The sequence below is a fragment of the Panicum hallii genome, chromosome 8 (assembly GCF_002211085.1).
Source record: "Panicum hallii strain FIL2 chromosome 8, PHallii_v3.1, whole genome shotgun sequence".
NCBI lineage: Eukaryota > Viridiplantae > Streptophyta > Magnoliopsida > Poales > Poaceae > Panicum > Panicum hallii.
Genome location: NC_038049.1, coordinates 36,775,585 through 36,798,205, shown reverse-complemented (window position 1 = coordinate 36,798,205; position 22,621 = coordinate 36,775,585).

The window sequence follows — 22,621 nt, the reverse complement described above, 5'->3', positions numbered from 1 at the left end:
ATGCAATTTTGGCTTCTCAAATTTTATTACCACCTAATTAGGTATAAGTTCACATCAACATTGAAAGAAATATAGAATAGAAGCATAACCATAATTCTGGTTTATGATTTAATTCATCAAGACAACATGGGTATATTTCGGCCCAAAAGAAAGAACGTTCGAATCAATATTTTACTACCTGCTGCGCATGTCGGTAGACGTGTGGGCTTTGGGCTTTGGAATACGATAGGGGCCAATGGACAAAACCTGAATTTTTTATTTTTATATATTTTTTAATAATTTTGCAGAAATATATACGGGAGTGAAAAATTAGCAGGATTATACCCCTACCGCCGGCTCAAAAGACCATAAATTCCGTCGGTTGGGTTGGCGTCAAGCTGTTGGACTGGTGGGCCCAGCGTCGCAGACCTTACCACCAGGGTAGTAGCCCTTACCGCCATTTAAAACAGACATACTCGTCGGCTATATCCATCTGAAACGGTGGTAAGGGGTACGTTCCTGATGTAGACTAGGGTTCCCAATCTTCCGAAAGGTTATGATAGCTCTCGATTTGGTGGAGTCGCTACACAACTCGATCCGGCTTCCGAACAACACGTTCCGAATCCCGCAATCGTAGCACAACGTCTCCTCTGGTTATCGACCGGTGGTGCTCGGTCGACCTCGCCAAGAAGACTAATCCTTGTCTGCGAATCGAAGAACACAAGCAAGAACAAGGAAGAATGCAACCAATTTACAGATGAATGATTAAATTCACAAGTTGGGGTCTCACAAACCGATGAACGACGACACTGTTTGATGACAGATTGAATCTAAGCAAAACCCAAATCCTAAAGTGGCGATGGCTACTGAATAAAAAGGAGCTAGGGGTGTGTAAGTCCCTTGGACGCAACCCTAATGGGCTCCAACACGATACACGGGCCAGCGGTCCAAAAGATAGTGACGCTGCACCCTGACAGATTCTGGACGTCCACTTGTTTTGACGATTCCCATCGACTCAGAAGAAATTTTGAGGTGGGTCCGTTGGAAGCCTTATGAAATTTTGGTTCCAACCATATATAGAACATCCAAATCCGACTCCGTATGTGTCCTGGGCGTCCAACTTAAGGCAGACTGCTCCTAAACTCCGAGATGGACTCGAAGTCCACTTGGATTGGGTCTCCAACTTGGTTTGCACTCCCTTGTTGTACCTCCACGCCTCCAAGCCCTTCTACATGCATCTCCTGGTCCTGGTTCCTAATCATAATATAATTATTAGATAGCAATCTATTCTCAAAATCATAAGTTGAAGTGCTTAGGAATGAGCTCATCTCTAAATTCAATTGTCGTGCACGAGCTGTAGTGATTGGACCTTGAATGTCCAGCGGAGGAGTGTTGTGTGCATCCAAATGAGTGTGTCCTCATCATCCTCCCCCTTTTGAATCAGAGTCGTCCTCGACTCAAGCGTATCTTCCTCTTCCAAGTAAGGCTTCAGATCTGAAATATTAAAGGTAGGACTAACCCCGAACTCGGGAGGCAAATCAAGTTTATATGCATTATCATTAATCTTCTTAATTATTTTAAAAGGACCATCAGCTCTAGGGATCAACTTAGACTTTCTCAAATCTGAAAATCTATCCTTTCTCAGATGCAACCAAACTAAATCACCCAGTTCAAGCTTAACTTCCTTTCTACCTTTACTACCAGCAATTCTATACTTTTCATTCATCTTTTCAATGTTGTGCTTAGTTGTTTCATGCATTTGCAAAATAAAATCAACATATTCTTTTGCATCACTATGAATCCTTTCACTAGTAGGCAAAGGCAAAATATCAATAGGAGCACGGGGTTGAAACCATACACTACCTGAAAAGGACTTACCTTGGTTGTAGAATGTATTGCCTGATTGTATGAAAACTCCACATGAGGCAAACATTCTTCCCATATTTTCAAATTCTTCTTCAAAACAGCTCTCAGCATGGTGCCTAAGGTGCAATTCACCATCTCCGTTTGTCCATCCGTTTGTGGATGACAAGTGGTAGAAAATAATAATTTGATACCCAACTTGTTCCACAAAGTTCGCCAAAAATGACTCAAGAATTTTGCATCACGATCTGAAACAATAGTAGAAGGCATACTATGCAAATGTACAATATTTTTGAAAAAGAGATCAACTATTTGTACAGCATCATCACTTTTATGACATAGTATAAAATGTATCATCTTAGAAAATGGATCTACCATAATAAAAATGCTATCCCTCCCTCTCTTAGTCCAAGGCAAACCCAACACAAAATCCATAGAAATATCCACCCATGGAATAGAAGGAACAGGAAGAGGTATGTACAAACCATGTGGATTCAATCGAGGCTTAGCTTTTTGACATGTAGTGCAGCGACTAACGAATCGCTCAACGTCTCTCCTCATCTTTGGCCAAAAGAAATGTGAGGCTAAAACATCTTCCATCTTCTTAGCACCAAAATGCCCCATCAATTCTCCTCCATGCGCTTCCTGCATCAACAAAAGATGAACGGAACCAATTAGAATGCACAAGCGGTTAGCCCTAAACACAAACCCATCATTGACCACAAACTTGTTCCGTGTACATCCCTCATTACAATTCAGCAAGACATCTTTAAAATCAGGATCAACCGCATATTGTTCTTTAATTGATTCAAGTCCAAAAATCCGACAATCAAGTTGGGACAACAAAGTATATCGTCTAGACAAAGCATCAACAATTATATTATCCTTCCCTTTCTGATGTCTGATGATGTAAGGAAAAGACTCAATAAATTCAACCCATTTAGCATGTCTATGTTTCATATTGTTTTAAGAACGAAAGTACTTAAGCGATTCATGATCAGAATATATAACAAATTACTTAGGCCACAAATAATAATGCCACGTCTCTAAAAAATGTACAGGAGCATACATTTCCTTATCATACGTAGAGTAATTTAGAACAAGACCATGCAATTTTTCGCTAAAGTATGCAACAGGCTTACCATCTTGCATCAAAACACCACCAATGCCAATTCCACTAGCATCACATTCAAGCTCAAAAGTCTTACCAAAATTTGGATGTTGCAGCAGTGGCGCGTGCGTAAGCTTGTCCTCCAAAGTGGCAAAGGACTCCTCTTGTGTTTGTCCCCAACGAAACACCACACCCTTCTTTGTCAACTCGTGCAGCGGCGCAGCGATGGTGCTAAAATCTTTGACAAAGCGGCGATAGAAACATGCAAGACCAAGAAAACTCCTCACCTGTGTGATGGATTTGGGAGTCGGCCAGCTCTTTATGGCTTAAATTTTTGTCTCATCCACCTCAATTTCCTGTGGAGTTACAACATATCCAAGGAAAGAGACTCGATCCGTGCAAAAGATGCACTTCTCAAGGTTAGCAAATAAATGTGCATCTCGTAAATTATTAAAAACAGCACGTAAGTGATCCATATGTTCATCCAAAGACTTGCTATAAATCAAGATATCATCAAAGTAAACCACCACAAATCGACCAATAAAAGCCCTCAAAACCTCATTCATTAATCGCATAAAAGTACTAGGTGCATTAGTTAAACCGAAAGGCATTACTAACCACTCATACAACCCGAATTTGGTTTTAAAAGCTATTTTCCATTCATCTCAAAGTTTCATTCTAATTTGGTGGTAGCCACTACGTAAGTAAATTTTTCTGAAAATGATAGAGCCACACAACTCATCAAGCATGTCGTCTAGCCTAGAAATAGGATGACGATACCGAATAGTAATATTATTAATAGCTCTACAATCAACACACATATGCCAAGTACCATCTTTCTTAGGAACCAAAAGAACAGGAACGACACAAGGACTAAGGCTTTCACATACATCACCGCGGTCCAAAAGGTCTTGGACTTGTCACTGAATTTCCTTAGTCTCCTCGGGGTTGGTTCTATAAGCAGCACGATTTGGCAAAGTTGCACCCGGAATCAAATCAATTTGATGCTCAATCCTTCTCATAGGTGGTAGTCCCGGTGGTATCTCAGATGGAAAAATATCCTCATACTCCTGCAAAAGGTTAGTGGCAATAGGAGGTATCGAGCTCGCAATATTATTAAGTGAAAACAAGGTCTGCGTGCACACCAAAGCATAGCAAACATCATCATCAGAAATTTCAGCAAGGTCACATTTTCTGGCAATCATGATACCACCCTTCAATTTAATTTCTTTATCCTTTTTAGGTGGGTAAAGAGACTTAGCAACTTGCTGATTTTTAGAATTAGTATCATTCAAACTAGTAACTCGTTCTTTATCAGCTTGTACAATTTTAGCAGGGGTCAAAGGTAACAAAGTAATTTTCTTTCCTTTATGCATAAAGTGTATGTATTACTTCAACCATGGTGTGTAGCAACATTATCAAATTTCTAAGGACGACCCAATAAAATTGAACAAGCTTCCATATGTACCACATCACAATCAACAGAACTAGCATAGGAACCAATGGAAAATGAAACTCTGCAAGTATGTATTACCTTAGCTTTTCCAGCATCATTAAACCACATAAGATGGTATGGATGGGGGTGGGGGCGTGTGGTCAAGCCTAGCTTGTTGACCAAATCTGAACTCACCAAATTATTGCAGCTACCTCCATCAATGATGACACGTGCTCGTTGATTGTTGATGACGAAGAAAGTCTAGAATAAATTATGGCGTTGAAGCTTCCCTTGTTGTTGTAACTGCATGCTGAGTACTCAGTGCACGATGATGCTCCTAGAAGACGTCGTGTCCTCGCTACCAAGGACATCGCCGTCCTCTGCAGTAGCATCTTCTCCTGCATCATCTTCCATTTCGGAGGTGCTGATGTACCCATCGTGTGTAGCCATGTATGCCCGCTGACTTGGGCAATCCTTCCGCACATGGTCAAAACCAAGGTAACGGTGGCACTGAATTCCAGTCGTGCGTCCTGTAGAAGCCACAGAGGATGCACCTGCTGGAACCTGGAAAGACTTTTTACCTGAATCCGAAGGTTTAGGCGGTGTAGCAACTCCGGCATCTGCTGGTCACTTGCTTGTTGGAGGAGGCGCCCGAAAGGAGGAGGGTCTGGTCAGCCCAGACGATGGCGTCGAACGCGGAGCGTATGTGGTGCCAACCTTGCTCGTGCCCTGCAAAGCACGTCCCTGCAACTCCTTTTCTGCAAACATAGCCAACTGAAACAACTAGTTGACGGTGGTAAACTCCTTATAATCCACTACGTCCTGAATATCATGCCGCAAACCTAAGTAAAAATGACAAATAGAATCCTCAGTTCCCTCTACTATGCTGCAACGCATCAAACCCTTTTGAAGCTCACCATAATAGTCCTGTACAGACTTATCTCCCTATTCTAAGCGCATCAAGCTCTTACGCAGATCTCTATGATAAGAAGGGGGAATAAATCTATCGTGCATAGCAACCTTAAGTTCTACCCATGTAGTAGGTGCTAGCCCCGCTAAAGTTAAACCAGTCTACCAAATGATAGCAAAATCTTTAAATTCACTAGTGGCTTGTCGAACTCTATGTTGTTCAGGTACAAGATGGGCACTAAATTTCTGCTCGACAGTCATCTCCCAATCAAGATATCCCTCAGCATCATAATATCTAGAAAATGAAGGTATACTGAATTTAATCTTAGCATAAGGGTCATCTGTAGCATGGTTACGATTACCACCCATACCTATGGTGTTGGTGCGTAGACGACATCGAAGTCGCGCGTCTCTGGTGGCTGCTTCATTTGTGTTACCATGGACATCATAGACCACGTCCTCATCTTCATTGGGTGGGGGACGAGTTTCCAATGCAACCACCCTATCGGTTAGAGTGGATATCCGTTTATCCAAGCGCTCAATGGATTCATGGAGCCTGAGGTCCTTGATAGCGGTGGTGATTGCCTGGGTGATAGTATTTGTCATCAACTGCTGCCCCTGCTTGATGGCCTCACGTAGTTGATCTTGGCTCACACACTCATGGAAGTCTTTGGGGTGCCACTTCCATCGTCACCTGCCATTGTAGACACAAGAACAGGAACAAACAGTGAAGATTATCCCTAATAATCTACTACACAGGGACAGTGGTGCCTCTCAATCAACACAGCAATAGGAAGACACCTTACCAAGCTCTTACAAGGGTCTTACCAGCAAGGCAAAGGATACCTGAGAGGCGTGCTCTGCGATTGCAAGGGTCAAAAAGCTGCTGTCCAGAATTTGTATGTGGAGCTATTGGAAGGCCAAATATGTGAGTGGAAAACAATTCAATAACAGATAGTAATGCTGAATAAATGTCCAAAGCTACTAGTCCTTAATTGCTGGTCTACTCCTATCCTTAGAATAGTAGTGTCAACAAGAAAGGCACAAGGATGAATATGATGAACAACAATGACAAGATCAACAAGTATCCGGCAGCACTATGAGAAACAACAGGTGAAAGACTCCTGTTTTGTCGTGTACCACTAGTAGGAATCAAATTTTTGTTTTTTTGATATTTTTTCTCAACCAGGGGCACAAGAATAGGAACAGCACCAAGGATCAGCTCAAACTGATGAAAGATGTGATCGGTAGAAATTCGCGAGCATTTGGAAAAACTGGTGTTGGAACTTCGAAGCTTGAATCATGTGCCTTCCTATTTTTTTTAATTTTTTTGAGATTGCCACATCCGGCGAAGCTGAGGAATCGTATGTGCAATTTTTTGAGAGCTTTCCGAAAAAAATTCACCTCAATCGGAGTTTCGAGCAAAAAGTTATGCCCCTTTTAAGGAGGACCCTCCGAATTAGGTTTCGCTGGTGGTTGAATCGGAATCAGATGCTAACCGGGTGGGGGAAAACAAATGCGGAAATGATGGCAGCGGAAATGGGAAACATAACCAAACTAAAATACGAACCAAACCAGCAACAAAGACACAAACTAGGACACAAACTCAACACTACGGACTTTAAAACAGAATTATGCGAACAGCTAAACACAATCTAGGAAGGAGATAAATTTTTTTGGCTTTTCTGTGGACTCTAGGATGAAGGCAAAATAAATCTAACAAAGGTAAGATGAACCTGATGGTAAACCTATCTCTGGATACCACTTGATGTAGACTAGTTTTCCCAATCTTCTGGAAGGTTCTGATAGCTCTCGATTTGGTGGAGTCGCTACACAATTCGATCCGGCTTCCGAACAACACGTTCCGAATCCCGCAATCGCAGCACAATGTCTCCTCTGGTTATCGACCGGTGGTGCTCGGTCAAACTCGCCAAGAAGGCTAATCCTTGCCTACGAATCGAAGAACACAAGCAAGAACAAGGAAGAATGCAACCAATTTGCAGATGAATGATTAAACTCACAAGTTGGGGTCTCACAAACCGATGAACGGCGACACTGTTCGATGACAGATGGAATCTATGCAAAACCCAAACCCTAAAGTGGCGATAGCTACTGAATAAAAAGGAGCTAGGAGTGTGCAATCCCCTGGACGCAACCCTAACGGGCTCCAACACGATACACGGTCTAGCGGCCCAAAAGATGGTGACGCTGCACCGTGACAGATTCTGGGCATCCAATTGTTTCGTCGATTTCTGTCAACTCAGAAGGAATTTTGAAGTGGATCCAGTGCCATTGGAAGCCTTATGAAATTATGGTTCCAACCATATATAGAACGTCCAAATCCGACTCCGTATGTGGCCTGGGCGTCCAATTTAAGGCAGACTATTTCTGGACTCCGAGGTGGACTCGAAGTCGACTTGGATTGGGTCTCCAACTTGGCTTGCACTCCCTTGCTGTACCTCCACGCCTCCAAGCCCTTCTACATGCATCTCCTGGTCCTCTCCTTGGTTCCTAATCATAATATAATCATTAGGTAGCAATCTATTCTCAAAATTATAAGTTGAAGTGCTTAGGAACGAGCTCACCTCTAAATTTAATTGTCGTGCATGAGCTCTAGTGATTGGACCTTGAATGTCCAGCGGAGGAGTATTGTGTGCATCCAAATGAGTGATGTCCTCATCAGTTCCTTCCCACGTGAAATCTATTTGGTGAGTTAAAACGCCATTTAAATCGGCTATAGCCGAATCAAATGGTGGTAAATGTCCATATTTTCAAGAAATAATCCAATAACCTAAATTTGAATATTTGTAGCCGATTCTCCTACCAAATCAATAATATTTCATGAAATCAAATTGTAACAATCTTAAATACTTGTTTAGTTTTAAAACTATAAGATATATATTAGCTTTGCAGATGAAATAATTGCGCGTACGAAACTATCAGTACAACAATCAAGCCTTTTCAGTGTGTGTCAGTGTGTTTTCAAATAGGCTTTTCAGTCTGAATTGAAATAGTATGTCCAGTCTGATTTCGAACAGGCTTTTTGGTGTCCTTCGAAATAGGCTTTTCAATATCTTTTGAAATAGGCTTTTCAGTGATTGGGGCGTAGCCTTTTCAGGTGCATTTACGCCTCCACACACCTACCTCCGCCTATATATTCGCATTGCTAGATGCATTGCTACTAACTTCAAAAAATATCCGGAGGGTCGTCTAGTGGAAAGGGTTTCGGCACTAGGAGAGGAAAGGGGGAAGGAAGTGGCTTTCTATTGTGTGGATGGGGTCTATTAGTCCTGATTCCTCTTCAGAAGCAGTGTTTGAGTTTCTAGTTCTTAGCAAAAGTGATTTCACCAACGAGAGCCCACTAAGAGGATACGATAAACGCAAGGAAGATTGGCCAAAATGCATGCATGGTGAGGACTGCTTGGTCCAGTTGATGACCGATGGGATGGATGGAAGTCTTTGTTTCTTCAAATGCCTGCGAGCATGGGTAATTGTTATTATTGTTCTTTTTTTACATATGTTCCTCTTGTTTCCTACAACTTACTCAAGATATTTGTTTTAGTCTTCCGACGCTCCACAAAACCATGGGTTCATTAGGTGGGTCGATCCTCCTCCTCTTGATCCGCATCAGGAGTACATCGAGTACCCGCAGAATCATATCTTCGATCTAGAAAGGGAAGTGAGCCACAGTAACAATGACGAGGAAGAAGATGACAACACCGATGGTGTCGGCTGACAGGAGGCACCGTGCAGTAATCCATATTGCAACTGCCCTTGTCACAAGAACAAGGACCCTCTGCCACCACCACCACCACCGCCTACAATGGGAGGATACTATGGAGAATGGGCAACACAATTTGCTATGTGGGGACAGTAATAAGAGTAACCTATCTTATTCACATGCTATGTCCATGTGTTTGTTGTTTCATTTAATTACCTAAGGCATGTTAGGTGTAGTCCAGGACCTTTTAGCCTTGTTTGGTACAGGTCCTGACATGCCACTTCATGTGTTGTGCGTGTTCAATTATGTAATGCACTACTTTGTTAGTCTTTGATTCCATTACGTTAGCTTGTTTGATTAGCTCTTCAATATTGAAATAAATATTATGAAGAAAATTAATGAAAAAACAAAACACCAGACCGGCATGTGAGTCATGGCGGGGTCATCTTCGGCTGCAAAGTTGTGGGATGTTGTGTTATGGAGTAGTCATGTCGATCTGAAAAGGCTATCCTCTAAAATGGCTATGCTCTGCGCAGCAGAACCATCGAGTAGTCACGTCATCCTGAAAAGGTTAGAAGTTGCTCAGAACCATCTAAAACGGCTATGGTATGTAGGTCTGCTGTGACCTGTCCATGTTCTCAAAAGTCAATGATAAATTAGGTATGAACCATAAAGTCCCGGCTTGCATTACAAATTAGAAATGCTAGTAACCATAAACAACAAATTGCAGTGGCATGTGCATACAACACGGTAACCTCGTGCTAGAACTAGACCTAAAACATGCCTTAGGGAATGTAAAATGCCGGGATTACATTTTGGTGCTTTACTGAGTGCACCGGGGATATTTCCCCTTCCTAATAGCATCGGACCCTGCTTCCTTCTCACGGCATACCCTCTCTCGCTTCCTCTCCCTATCAGCTTCACGCTCCTCCTCCTCCTAACGTTCCACCTCCTCCATTCTCTTCCAGATCTCTTCCTTCTCTTTCTTGTGCTTCTCCTCCTTCTGTTCCTCGTGCAACATTCGCTCCCACCTTTCTGCAGCCCACCTTGCTTCGCGTTGAACGTGATCCTTAGCTTCCTGCGTCTACTCCGTGTCCAACCACTGCACGAAATCACATAGAGGCGGTGGTGTCTATGTCCAAATGAAGTTAGAAGTGACTATGAAATCCATAAGTGCTCAAACCAGAGAGTGTGATGAAGTACCTTTGGTCTGTCTTTGCCAAATCTCTTGGGCGGGTCATACTCATAGTTCTCGCACATGAAGAACCTCATGCCGAAGTCGTCGCCTAAAACCTTGGACACCATCAGCTTGCCCAAGGAACCACAGAAGCACATAGGCACCTAAACTACTTGAGGTACAATTGCTTTCACCTTACGCCTTGGAATGTAGGTCGATCCTGAGTATGACATGATGCTGAGGTGTGGTGGTTATGCTGTGTGGTGTGGTTAGTGTGTCACTGAAGCATGCTCTTATTTATAAAGCGTGCTCTTATTTATAGACCATTTTAGATGGTGCATGGGCATAGTTCACGCAGAAGGAAAAGTGTGTGGGGGCGCTGGAGGTGCTCAATTGAATGAAGTCGGGCAAGATGGGTCGCATCCATCTGAAAAGGCTACACACTACAAAGGCATTGGGTGCAAGTGCAATAATGCACGTCTCAGTGCACTATCTTTTCCCAGCTTTGCCTGAGTCGTAGTAAGTGCTCTGCAAAGTCTATGATTCCATCATTGTCGAGGGGCTGTACGTGATGTCTATGTTTTTTGGACCCATCCTGCATTGTTCGTATCATAGCATCCAATGTTGTCGAACTACTCATCAGGAAAAAAAACTTGAAAACTATCACATGAATCACACACTAGTAAACAATGCATTATTAAATGTGCCATCATGAGTAGCATGACAAGTTGCATCATAAAAACATACGCAAGTTTGCATAGAACATAATAAATCCTACGACCTAGATACGTCCACGCTTGTGACGCTGTCCTGCCCCTGCACTCTTCCTCCATCATCTCTCCGCTGCTATGGCTGCTCTAGTCTGGTGCTGTGAGTACGTAAGGGGGGCTCCCGTGGAATTATCTGTCGAGCAGGTCGTCCGGTCGGCATTGCACTTGGTGTCGCGTCTGCGTCCTGCGATCCCTGTGTAGGATCCATGGGTGCACCACTTAGCTGGGAACCTCCAATCTCTGTAGTGAACCATGTTTCCACCCACCGCGATGTCGTGTCGTCCTCTGTGGGTGTAGCTGTATCGTCAAGTGAATCATCATCGTCAGTTGCTCCATGGTAAGTGTAGTTTGCATAGGACGACATCAAGTTATGTACATGTTCATAGAAAAAATACAAATAATAACCACGACAACGTGTGACTACGTACCCATATTCTGCACACGACGTGGATGCGCTGAGGCCCAACTCCGTAGTCAGTGGAAGGTGCAAACAAAGAAGGGCCGGCTCCATAGCCAGCACTACACGGGGGTACTGCACAAAGTTTTGGATTTTGTTACTTAAATAGTACACATGCAATTGGTAACGGCGAAGAATCACAGGAGCAAGTGTTACCTGTCGAGTACAAAGGTGGTGGATGTGGAGCATAAGTAGGCGGCACTATAGGAGTCAAGGGCGTAGTCATCATGAAGGTTGTGTGCGTAGGTGTACTCGAGGACGACATGGGGTAGGCTGGGCGCGTACGCTGACCTGAAGTTGATGTGGGGAAGGATGCTCGTGTTGGAATACAAGAGTCATCACCACGACAACTAATGGCACAACGAAATCTAGTGCACACCACCAAGATCTTCTTGTGTGCCGAAAGGTGCTCCTTCGGTGACATCGACATGCAGTTCTGGATGCTGGACGAGGCCTCCACCTCCACTGCCGAGATGACATCATACTGTGAAGAATAATTAAATTGAACTACTTAAAGATTGACATTTGCAGATGCTGCAACTTTATATGTTGTAGGAAATAAAATGCTTAGACATACCGCAATGCCGAAGTTCTGGTCCCTAGAAAGGGGGTACGTGTCCGTCACCTGCGCCGGCTTTGTGCATGGATGCTGTGGTATGTGCATGGCACATGTGCGAGTCCTAGGGAGAAACCACTGAAGGTAGGCCGCGAAGGCCTCCTCTGAGTGTGGTCGATGGTCATCCACCACGTCGTCTACAACTGAGTCCGAAGCCTGGATGTATGGAAGCACCTTTGCTGCCCACAACGCGCTGGGGCCCTGACCCTGCCATATCCACCTGCAGTACGTGTTCGAATGAGGATTGGGGATACAAGAAAATGGTAAGTAAATTGAAAGCATTAGATGACATTTGTTACCTGTGCACGTGAGCCTCCACGCTATGCGTAACCGGCAACAGCGAGATCTGGTAATTGTAGAACTGCCTCATCACGCGATGCACGGCGTACTCCGCCATGTGGATGTCGTAGACAAGTGGCTTCCTGGTAATCCAGAACACCTGGTCCCCGAGGCACAAAGAAGACAGTCCCTGCAGTGCACGAGTGTGGATCTCATCCAAGGTGTAAGGCATCCACCTAATGTTCTGGTCGACCAGATCATCAAACTAGCCGACAAAATCTGGGTACGATTTCTTCATGTGCAATCTAACCCAAGTAGGCTACATAAGACAAAACAAGATATCATTAGTAAGCTGCTATCAACAAAATCGGTACTAGCGATGAGTAAGTGTAACATACCTTTCAGAGACACCACAGAGACCCCATTGTCAGACCCGGGGCCACCGGGCTGGGCACGTTACGTAGTCTAAGAGATTAAGCCCGTCTTATCTCTTATTCATTTTGTTTATCTCTTGTTTATCCCGTTTAAATAGGAGATAGAGCTAACCAACACGGAGAGGATCTGCTCGAGACATGTTCTGGTATGATCCCTCGATGGGGGTTGGTTAGCATCTTTGTAACTCTGACCTCTCGGATATATAAGGGAGGTCAGGGACCCCCCTCAAAACAGAAGATCATTAGGTCATTCTACACCAAAGGGAATACAAACCACCATACAGGATGTAGGGTGTTACGCTCCGTGCGGCCCGAACCTGTCTAAAGTTTTGTGTTCCTTGCACCTTCGAGTTCCTGATCTCGGCGTCCCCTCACCCAAAACTTACCACCTTGGGTATATCCCTCGGTGGGCAGCCGGTTAAACACCGACAGCTGGCACGCTAGATAGGGGCTCGCGTCGAAGATCCACCGGCGAGCTCGATGGCATCTTTCAACTTCATCAGGTCAGTTCCCTCTCAGGGTACGACATTCGTTTTTGGCTCGTGGGTCTGCATCGCAGATGGTGCGGACAATTTTCGGCAATTCCTCGTCGACATGAAGCCAAAAACCCTCGCTGTGGATCCTCGCAGCGGCCTCGACAAGTTCGTCGACAAGCTCGACAACTTGCCGCTCCATACTTCCGCAGCACGGGTCAAGATGGAATCTGCTCCAGGCTCGACTTCTTCTAGTGTTGCGACATCTTCCCCTGGTTTGGACTCGTTCAAATCTAGGGATCTGCATGGTCGAACTCAACTCGGTCCATGCAAATTGGCCACTGATCTTCAGGAGGCCTACGTGTCTGGATCCCTCTCCATGTTAGAGAAGGATCTGGACCTGCTGCTCCAAGATGGAAATCCTGAAGCCACCGCGTGTCGGGGGGCTTCGGGTTGTTCTGGTCCCGGTGATCTGGTGATCACCTCCTTGCCGAGGGGGCACATTGTGCATTGGAGGGGCATGATGCTCTCTAATCTACTCGAGGCAGAGAGCCGGCTTGTGGTTCACCTCGAGCCATTGCCTTTCCAAGAGGGCAGGCCATTAGCCACCGCGGCGGAGGGGTCGACTAAACTAGTCGACGAAAGCTCTCATGACCTTTCCTCCCGCCAGGTGCTGATGGCCGAAGAAGGCGAAGACGGTGGGGACTTTCCCATCAACAACTTTGAAGTGATCTCTGAAGATGAGATCACGGCCAACGCCGGTAATGAGAACGACGCTGATCGAGAGGCGCGGCAGGCCAGGAATAGGGCCCGCTCAATCCGGCGGAGGACGGCTAACGAGCGAAGGCGATCTATGCATCGCGAGCTCGATCCTGAGTTTGCTGCTGTAAGCGAGCAGGGTTTCAGGACTCCGGTGGCCAACATCGCCAGGGTCACGGCCATCCTCGAGTGCAGCCACGATCCGGAGGTACGTCAAGCACTCCTCTACGCGCAGAGGGCTTGGATCCAGCTGGATCAACATCATCCAGCGTCCATCGTCCGGGAGGAGCGTGTGGGCAAGAGTCGAAGTCAGGGCTCGCAGTCGAACGGCTGGTGGTCGTCCTCAACACCAGGTCAGCAACGACAACGCACGTGGGAGCCAGGCCCCTGTCAGGAGGCAACAGCCACCGCAAGGGGGTCATCTGCGGCAGGCCAATCGACGACCTCCTCCGGAGGACCTGCGCCAGCACATCAATGAAGGTCGCGACGCGCGCACCGTGATCTCCTCCAGGCGCAAGACCCGCGAAGAAGTCGAAGCTGAAGGTACTGACTGTAGCGATCGATTCCCTGCTTTTTCTGCTCGTTTCAGCAGCTACAAGTACCCAGAGAGCTTCAAGCCGATCGGCATCACCAAGTATGACGGCAAGCAGGCTCCCCAGCTGAAATGAACCGGATTCCCAAATCGAGGAATCTGACTCTCTGTATCGTCGTGATAGTCCCTGGATCAAGCGCTATCACATACAGAACTCATTCCACGCATAATACCACAGTCATACTCACCCCAAGCCCTGCACCTTTAACGGGTGCCCCAAACGCCTCAAACACGGAACCAAAACTGTACCCGCCACAGGTACTCCGTAGGGTGTGCCAAGATACACACCCCAAGCCCTCGATCCACGATCGAGTTAGGTTGCCCACTCCCGGCTAAACCCTAATCACCAACTCCTGAAGAGAACCACTTCACGCACGCCAAGACTATCCAACCATATCCCACACATACACATTCAAGGATTTACAAGGCATTTCATATAATAAGCAATTTAAGATAGGTTGACAAGGGGTATGGTTCATAAAAAGGCCATGCAGGTTTATCTCGGTATACATATATACACATGCAGCATTAGCATATCTACAAGCAAATGCCTAATAGGAATTGAAATCGTAGATGGGCGTGAACCTGGCGTCTCCTCGAAGTCCTCCTGAGTCTCCGGGTAGTCCTGGTCGTCGGTCAGCTCCTTGCGGACGGGTCCTATTCGTAAATACGAGTAAGAGTAGGGTCCAAAGTGCAAAAGTGCACAAAAGGTTGCAAATAAGATCCAAATCATCACAATACCTACTCTAACAGGTGGTTCATGATTTTAGAAGAATTATGAAACTGGTTTCATAATTTTTGGAGGTCCGGATAATTTATTATGAATTTTCTAAGGAAAAACCCATTTCTGAAATTAATAAAAGAGTTTCAGAAAAGAAAGCCTGAAAAAATAGGGACACGTGGCAGCACCAGGGCGCGCCACGTGGCATGCTGACGTCAGCATGACGTCAGCATGATGTCATCAGAGGGGGTCCGGGATGATGACGTCAGCAGTGGGCCCTGCTGACGTCAGCGTTGACCGGTCAACGTTGACTGGTCAACGGTCAACGGTCAAGGGTCGGTCAGCGGTCGTCGGGCCCCACTGGTCAGTCTCGGCACGAGGCTGACATGCGGGCCCCTGGGGTCAGGTTGTAAACAAAAAGAAAGGTCACAGTTCGGTTCTTGGGCCGAAAGGGGTGATGGCCGGCTCGAGGCCCATCGGCTCGGCTTAGGCTCACAGGGGCAGCTCGGCCTGCGGCTCAGCAGGCCGGCTCGGGCGAATGGGCTGGCTGGGCACGCGGTTTGGCTCGGCTTGATTCCTCCGCGGGCCGGCTTCTCCTCCTCCATGGGCTGGGCCTGCTCTCCTTCTTCTTTTCCCCGCGCTGGCTGCTCCTTCGCCTTCTCCTCCTCGTGGGCCGGCGGCGACTGCCCTTCTCTCCTCTCTTACTGACAGCTCGGGCCCAGAAGCCAGTTTCTGCGGGATCCGGTGCAGTGGCCCGGATCCGGTGCGACAGAAGGTGTGCGTGCGTGCGTGTGGGTGTGGGTGCCCGAAGGGTGCTCGGGGGAATGCCCCAACGATATGGCCGCGACGCGAACGCGATGTCGCGGCCGCGTCGCGGGGGTGCATGCGCACGATGAGGCCGTGGTGAGGCTGGGCGTGGCGTGGGTGGACGCGGCCGTGGCCTTGCGGCGCGGGTGCGCACGCAAGTGCGTGGAGCCTGGCTGCCCAGGGCCGCGGCGTGGCCGTGCTGTGCGCGAAGAACCGGCATCCCGGGCCCGCGGCACGACGCGGCGGCAGGAAAGGCGACAGCCGTAGCGGGGGCTTGAAGCGGCGCGTCGGGCTCCTGCAAGAAAAGGTGGCACGGCGGCTGGAGGGATCGGGGGGTCCTACGGCTCCTACAGAGGGTTCCTCGGCGGCCTAAAGCTCACGCCGGCAGCAAGGGAAAGGAAGGAGAAGGGGTTGGTGGCGGTGCGGCTCACCGGCGGGGCTGAAGGGAGAAGTGCCTGGTGCGGTGGCGGGTCGGGGCCGATGCGTCGAGGCTGTGCAGGAAGATCCGCGACGTTGGTGTAGACGATCGAGGCGCCGGCTCGGTGAAGCTCCGGGCGACGGCGACCTGCTCCTCGGGCGGCTCCGGGTGGCGTCCTCCTCCCCCTCGCGCGGCTCTTCTCCTTCTTCCCCTCCTCTCCTCTCGCTTCTCCTCGGGCTACGACGGTGGAAGGGCGTAGGCACGAATGGCTAGGGTTTTAGGCGGCGCCGAGGGGGCTCTTATGGGGCGCGACCCTAGGGCTCGGGACCGGCGGCGGCTGGGGCTTTTGGGCGTCCGTGCTGGGACGCATGGCGGCATCACGGCGCGGGCGAGCGGCTAGGGTTTCGGGCTCGCGGCACGGGCGGTTGCGGCGAGCTGTCGCGGAGCGGGGACAGGGGCGCGCGCTTGGCAGGTGACGCAAGGAGCGGGGCCGCGGTCGGGGAAGAAAAGAGAAAAGGGGAGCGGGCGGTTGGGGACTCCTGTCGCGGAGCGGGCGACGCGGCGGAGGCGAGCGGGAGCCGGGAGAGAGAGCGGTGTCGCGGGCGTCGGGAGGAAGGGGAAAGCTGACGGGTGGGGCCCGCCCGTCAGCTGCCCCGGTGGAAAGGAGGCGGAGCGTCGCGACGGGTTGCGGAGCTGGGCTGGGCCGGCTTGCGCGGGCTGGCGCGCGTGCGGGGGAGGAAGGGAGAAGGGATGGAGCGCCTGGGCTTGGGTAGCGTGGGTCGGTGGACTGGCGGCCCACTAGGGGTGTTAGGGGTTAGTATTTAGATTTGAATTTGAATGGCCTTTCCAACTTCAAATCTCACATGAATAAATCAAACAAATTCAAAAATCCAACACAAATAAAATGCAATAACCCATCCAAACATGATCATACACGAAAGTTTTTCGAAATCCATGATTTTTGGTTAATCTAACCCTCTAGGGGTTAACTTGGTATGTTACAGACTCCCCCCCTCACAAGAATCTCGTCCCCGAGATTAAAGGCTTACCTGGTCTTCGAAAAGGTGCGGGTGTTTCTCCTTCAGATCGGACTCTTTCTCCCAAGTGGCTTCCCGTTCTGTGTGATTACTCCAAAGAACCTTGCAATAGGGAATGGAGGTCCTTCTAGTCTCCTTATCTGCCCGGGACAGAATCTTCACGGGATATTCAACATACTCAAGCGTTTCCTGCAAGTCCACTGCCTCTGGGGGTATTGTCTCATCCGGTACTCGTAAGCATTTGCGTAACTGAGATACGTGGAAAACCGGATGTACCCCAGCAAGTCCTTCTGGTAGCTCCAGTTTGTACGCTAATTCTCCGATCCTTTGGATGATCGGATACGGTCCAACGAACCTTGGGGCTAGCTTCCCGTTGACATGGAACCTCTTGGTGCCTCGGAGTGGTGACACCTTCAGGTATACGTGGTCTCCGACTTCGAACGAGAGGTCTCTCCTCCTCTTGTCGGCGTAGCTCTTCTGTCTGCTCTGCGCTATCTTCAGATTTTCCCTGATCTTGGCGACATTCTCCTCAGCCTCTAATATAGAGTCTGGACCAAAATACGATCTCTCTCCGGTTTCTGACCACATCAGTGGTGTTCTGCATTTCCTGCCATAAAGTGCCTCAAAGGGTGACATTTGCAAACTGGCCTGATGGCTGTTGTTGTACGTGAACTCAGCATAGGACAAACTCTTCTCCCAATCACTCCCGTAGGCTAGCACACATGCTCTAAGCAAGTCCTCGAGTATCTGGTTCACTCTCTCGGTCTGCCCATCGGTTTGGGGGTGAAAGGCGGTGCTGTAATCTAGCTGAGTCCCTAGGGATTTGTGCAAGCTCTGCCAGAATTTCGCGGTGAACTGAGGGCCTCGATCTGATACTATGCTTCGTGGTGCCCCGTGGAGTTTCAGAATGTTCTCTATGTACAGTTCGGATAGTCGACTCACGGGGTACGTGGTCTTGACGGGGATGAAATGTGCCACTTTGGTTAGGCGATCAACGATTACCCAAATGGAGTCATTGCCCTTCCGAGTCCGGGGTAACCCTGTTATGAAGTCCATGCAAATGTCGTCCCACTTCCATACGGGAATGTCAAGTGGTTTTAGCAGACCGGCAGGGCGCTGGTGTTCTGCCTTGATTCTTCTACAAATGTCGCACTTAGCCACGAACTCGGCTATATCCGTTCTCATGTCGTTCCACCAGAAACGGTCCTTTAGGTCTTGGTACATCTTCGTACATCCTGGGTGTATGGCGTATTTGGAGTTATGCGCTTCATCCAGAATCTCGGCACGGATCCCTTGATCCTGGGGTACACATATGCGATCTTTCAGCCATATGATCCCTTGGTCGTCGACCCTGTAGTCGGTCGCTTTCCCGTCTCGCATTGCTCGCTTGAGCTTCTGAAGTTCCGGGCATCGTCGCTGTGCTTGCCTGATTCGATCTTCCAGATCGTACTTGACTATCATTGTGTTCAGGTGCCCTTGTCCTACTATTTCTAACTTCAGTCTCTCGAGTTCGTCGCACAGAGCAGGCTGTTCCTCTCGAACCAGCAGATTGCTGCAATAGTGCTTCCTGCTCAAGGCGTCCGCTACGACGTTAGCCTTGCCGGGGTGATACTGAATATTCAGGTTGTAGTCCTTGATCAGTTCCAACCATCTCCTCTGCCTCATATTCAGCTCTGCCTGAGTGAAGAAGTACTTTAGGCTCTTGTGGTCGGTATAGATGTCGCACTTGTTGCCAATGAGGTAGTGCCTCCAAATCTTCAAGGCGTGCACTACCGCTGCGAGTTCAAGGTCGTGGGTAGGGTAGTTTTCTTCGTGTTTCCTCAACTGTCGGGAGGCATACGCCACAACTTTGCCATCTTGCATCAGCACACAACCCAGGCCTTGATGAGAAGCGTCACAATAGACTACGAAGTCCTTCCAAATGTCCGGAAGAGTGAGGACTGGAGTAGTGGTGAGTCGGGACTTGAGCTCTTGAAAGCTGGCTTCGCACTTGGATGACCATACGAATGGCACGTTGTTCTTGAGTAGCTCGGTCATAGGCTTGGCAATCTTGGAAAAGTTCTCGATAAATCGCCGGTAGTAGCCTGCCAAACCCAGGAAGCTTCGGATGTCGGTAACGCTCTCCGGCTGCTGCCACTCGGACACTGCTTTGATCTTCTCGGGGTCTACAGCAACCTCGTGTGCAGTCAACACGTGGCCTAGGAAGGCAACCTTCTCTAGCCAAAACTCGCACTTGCTGAACTTAGATACAGCTGGTTCTGTCTTAACCTCTCGAGTACTACCCTCAGGTGCTCAGCATGTTCTTCGGCTGTCTCGGAGTAGACCAAGATGTCGTCGATGAAGACTATGACGAACTTATCCAGTTCTTCCATGAATACCTTGTTCATCATATTCATGAAGTAGGCAGGTGCATTGGTCAGTCCGAAAGATACTACGGTGAACTCGTACTGGCCATATCTGGTCACGAACGCTGTCTTCGGGGTATCGCTTTCCCGGATCTTCATCTGATGGTATCCGGATCTCAGATCGATCTTGCTGAAAAATTTGGCCTTCCGCAACTGGTCAAGCAGGTCATCGATTCTGGGCAACGGATACTTGTTCTTGATTGTCACGGCGTTCAGCGATCGGTAGTCGATGCATAGCCTCATGGTTCCGTCCTTCTTCCTCACGAACAACACGGGTGATCCCCATGGTGATGCACTGGGCCTGATGTACTGTTTATCTAGCAGGTCCTTCAGCTGATTCTTCAACTCGGTGAGTTCTTCTGCGGACATGTGGTAGGGTCGCTTCACGATCGGTGCCGTCCCTGGCACAAGGTCAATCACGAACTCGACATCCCTGTCCGGTGGTAGGCCTGGCAGCTCCTCGGGAAACACATCAGGATACTCGCAAATCACCGGTACATCTTCGAGTGTCCGCTTCTCCAAGCTGTCCAAATTGTACACCTGAGGTACATCTCGGGACTTCAACGGTTCCACCTCGATTTTCTTCCCACTAGGGTGTTCCAGGGTCACCAACCTGGGTGAGCAAGATATGACACCCTTATGTGTTGTCAACCAATCCATTCCCAAAATAACATCTATCCCTTCTGACGGCAGTACTGTCAGATCAGCTGTGAATGGCAGCCCCTGAATCATGATCTTCACTCCTTTACATGCTAATGTGCACCTATGATCCCCCAGCGGGGAGCTAGTGATGATAGGATGGCTTCTCGGGGTCACCAGAAGGGATTTTTGTGCAACACACTTGGAAGAGATGTAGGAGCAAGTGGCTCCAGAGTCAAACAACACCAAGGCTTTAGAGCCGTTGATAAGGTACTCACCTGTCACGACGTCGGGGGCATCCCGGGCTTCCTCCTCTGTCAGGTGGGTGAGGCGGCCACGGTCTGCGGAGCGCGGAGCTTGAGCGGGCCTGCCGGTGGAGCCAGGCGCACGAGCTGGAGTCGAGGTCTTCTTCTCGGGGCACTCATAGGACTTGTGGCCCGGTTTGTTGCAGGTGAAGCAAACAAACGGCGTCGAGCCACTGTTGGTCCTTTGTGCCGGCTGCTGGCGGTGGTAGTTGCCTCCTCCTTGGTTCTGTCCTCCGTGGGTCCTGTTGCCGGAGTAGTGGTTGCCTCCCCCACCGTAGTTCCTGCTCGGCTGACTGGAGCCGGAACGGAAACCGCTCCTCGGTGGCAGAGGTGGCGCGTTCCTTGCCTTCTGGAAAGGTCGGTCTCGTACCTGGTGGTCGGTCTGGCGCTTCTTGTTGCGCTGACGGTCTTCCCATCCTAGTCTCTCCCTCTCCACAGCAATGGCATGGTTGACCAAGCTGCGGAGGGATGGGTACTCGCATCCCGTCACGATCTAACGGATGCCGTGGTGTAGTCCTCGGAGAAACCAGAACTGCTTCTTCTCCTCGGTGTTGGTGTCGTCTGCAGCGTACCTCATCATCTTGGTGAAGTGATGCTCGTACTCCTCCACCCTCATCGTACCCTGGGTCATGGTACGGAACTCCTGAGCCTTCTGTATCATCACTTGCCGGGGCACGTGCTGCTCACGGAATGCCCTGGCAAACTCCTCCCACGAGATGTGTGCTGGGTCATGGTGGGAGTCACAGTAGCTGTCCCACCACGACTTGGCGGTACCCTCAAGCTGGTGGAAGGCGAGTGCGACGCACTCCTCGTCGGTGCAGTTGGTGAGATCCAACTTGGTCTCGATCACCCTCAGCCAGTCATCGGCTTCCAAGGGGTCCTCGGCGTAGCTGAAAGTCGGGGCCTTCAGGCGGATGAACCTCTCGATCTTGCGCTGGAGGTCCTCTTCGGGCGGGCCATGACGGTTGGCCCCGTGGTTCCTCTGGTCAACTGACTCGGCCAGACGCTGAAGTAGCTGTGTCTGCCTGTCCATGATCTCCGCGAGTGTCGGCGGTGGTGGCGGTGGCTGCTGTGCTGGCTCAGCGTCGATCTCCTCATCGACTTCCTCCTCATCAGCTGCGTCTCCACGGCGTGCCTCCCCAAAGGCGTGGGGTGCGGCACCCGCGGCAGGTCCTCTGCCTCTTCCACGCCCTGCTGCCGGGGCACGTGCTGGGGCAGCACGTCCGCGCCCTCGGCCAAACGGGCGACCTCGTCCGCGTGCCTCGGCTGCGGCTTCCTCCTGGGCGGCTTGCTCGAAACGAGCCATCAAGCGGTCGGATCTCCGGATCGACATTTCCTGTGTAGGGTGAAGGGGGAAATTCTCTTGCGTAAACGCCGGCACTCACCACCCAAAGTAAAAGAATTCACACATGGGCAAACATGCCGATTATCCGAAGAAGATGCAAGAATAACGGCAGTAATATTTTAGATGAAAGCAATTATCGAACAAAATAATGCGAGAATAAAGAGTCATAACATCCATCCATTTAGACATCAATTGAGCAGTACAAGAAATCACCGGTGTTATCTCAAGGTCAACACAAAAGCCTTCAAGATAACACCCCCAACTCACACTCTAAGAATACATCGTGAATGTTTACAAAAGAGTGGTGACTCCTATCGTGTCTACCTAGACTCGTGACATCATAGGACGCTAGCCGGAAACGTGTCATCT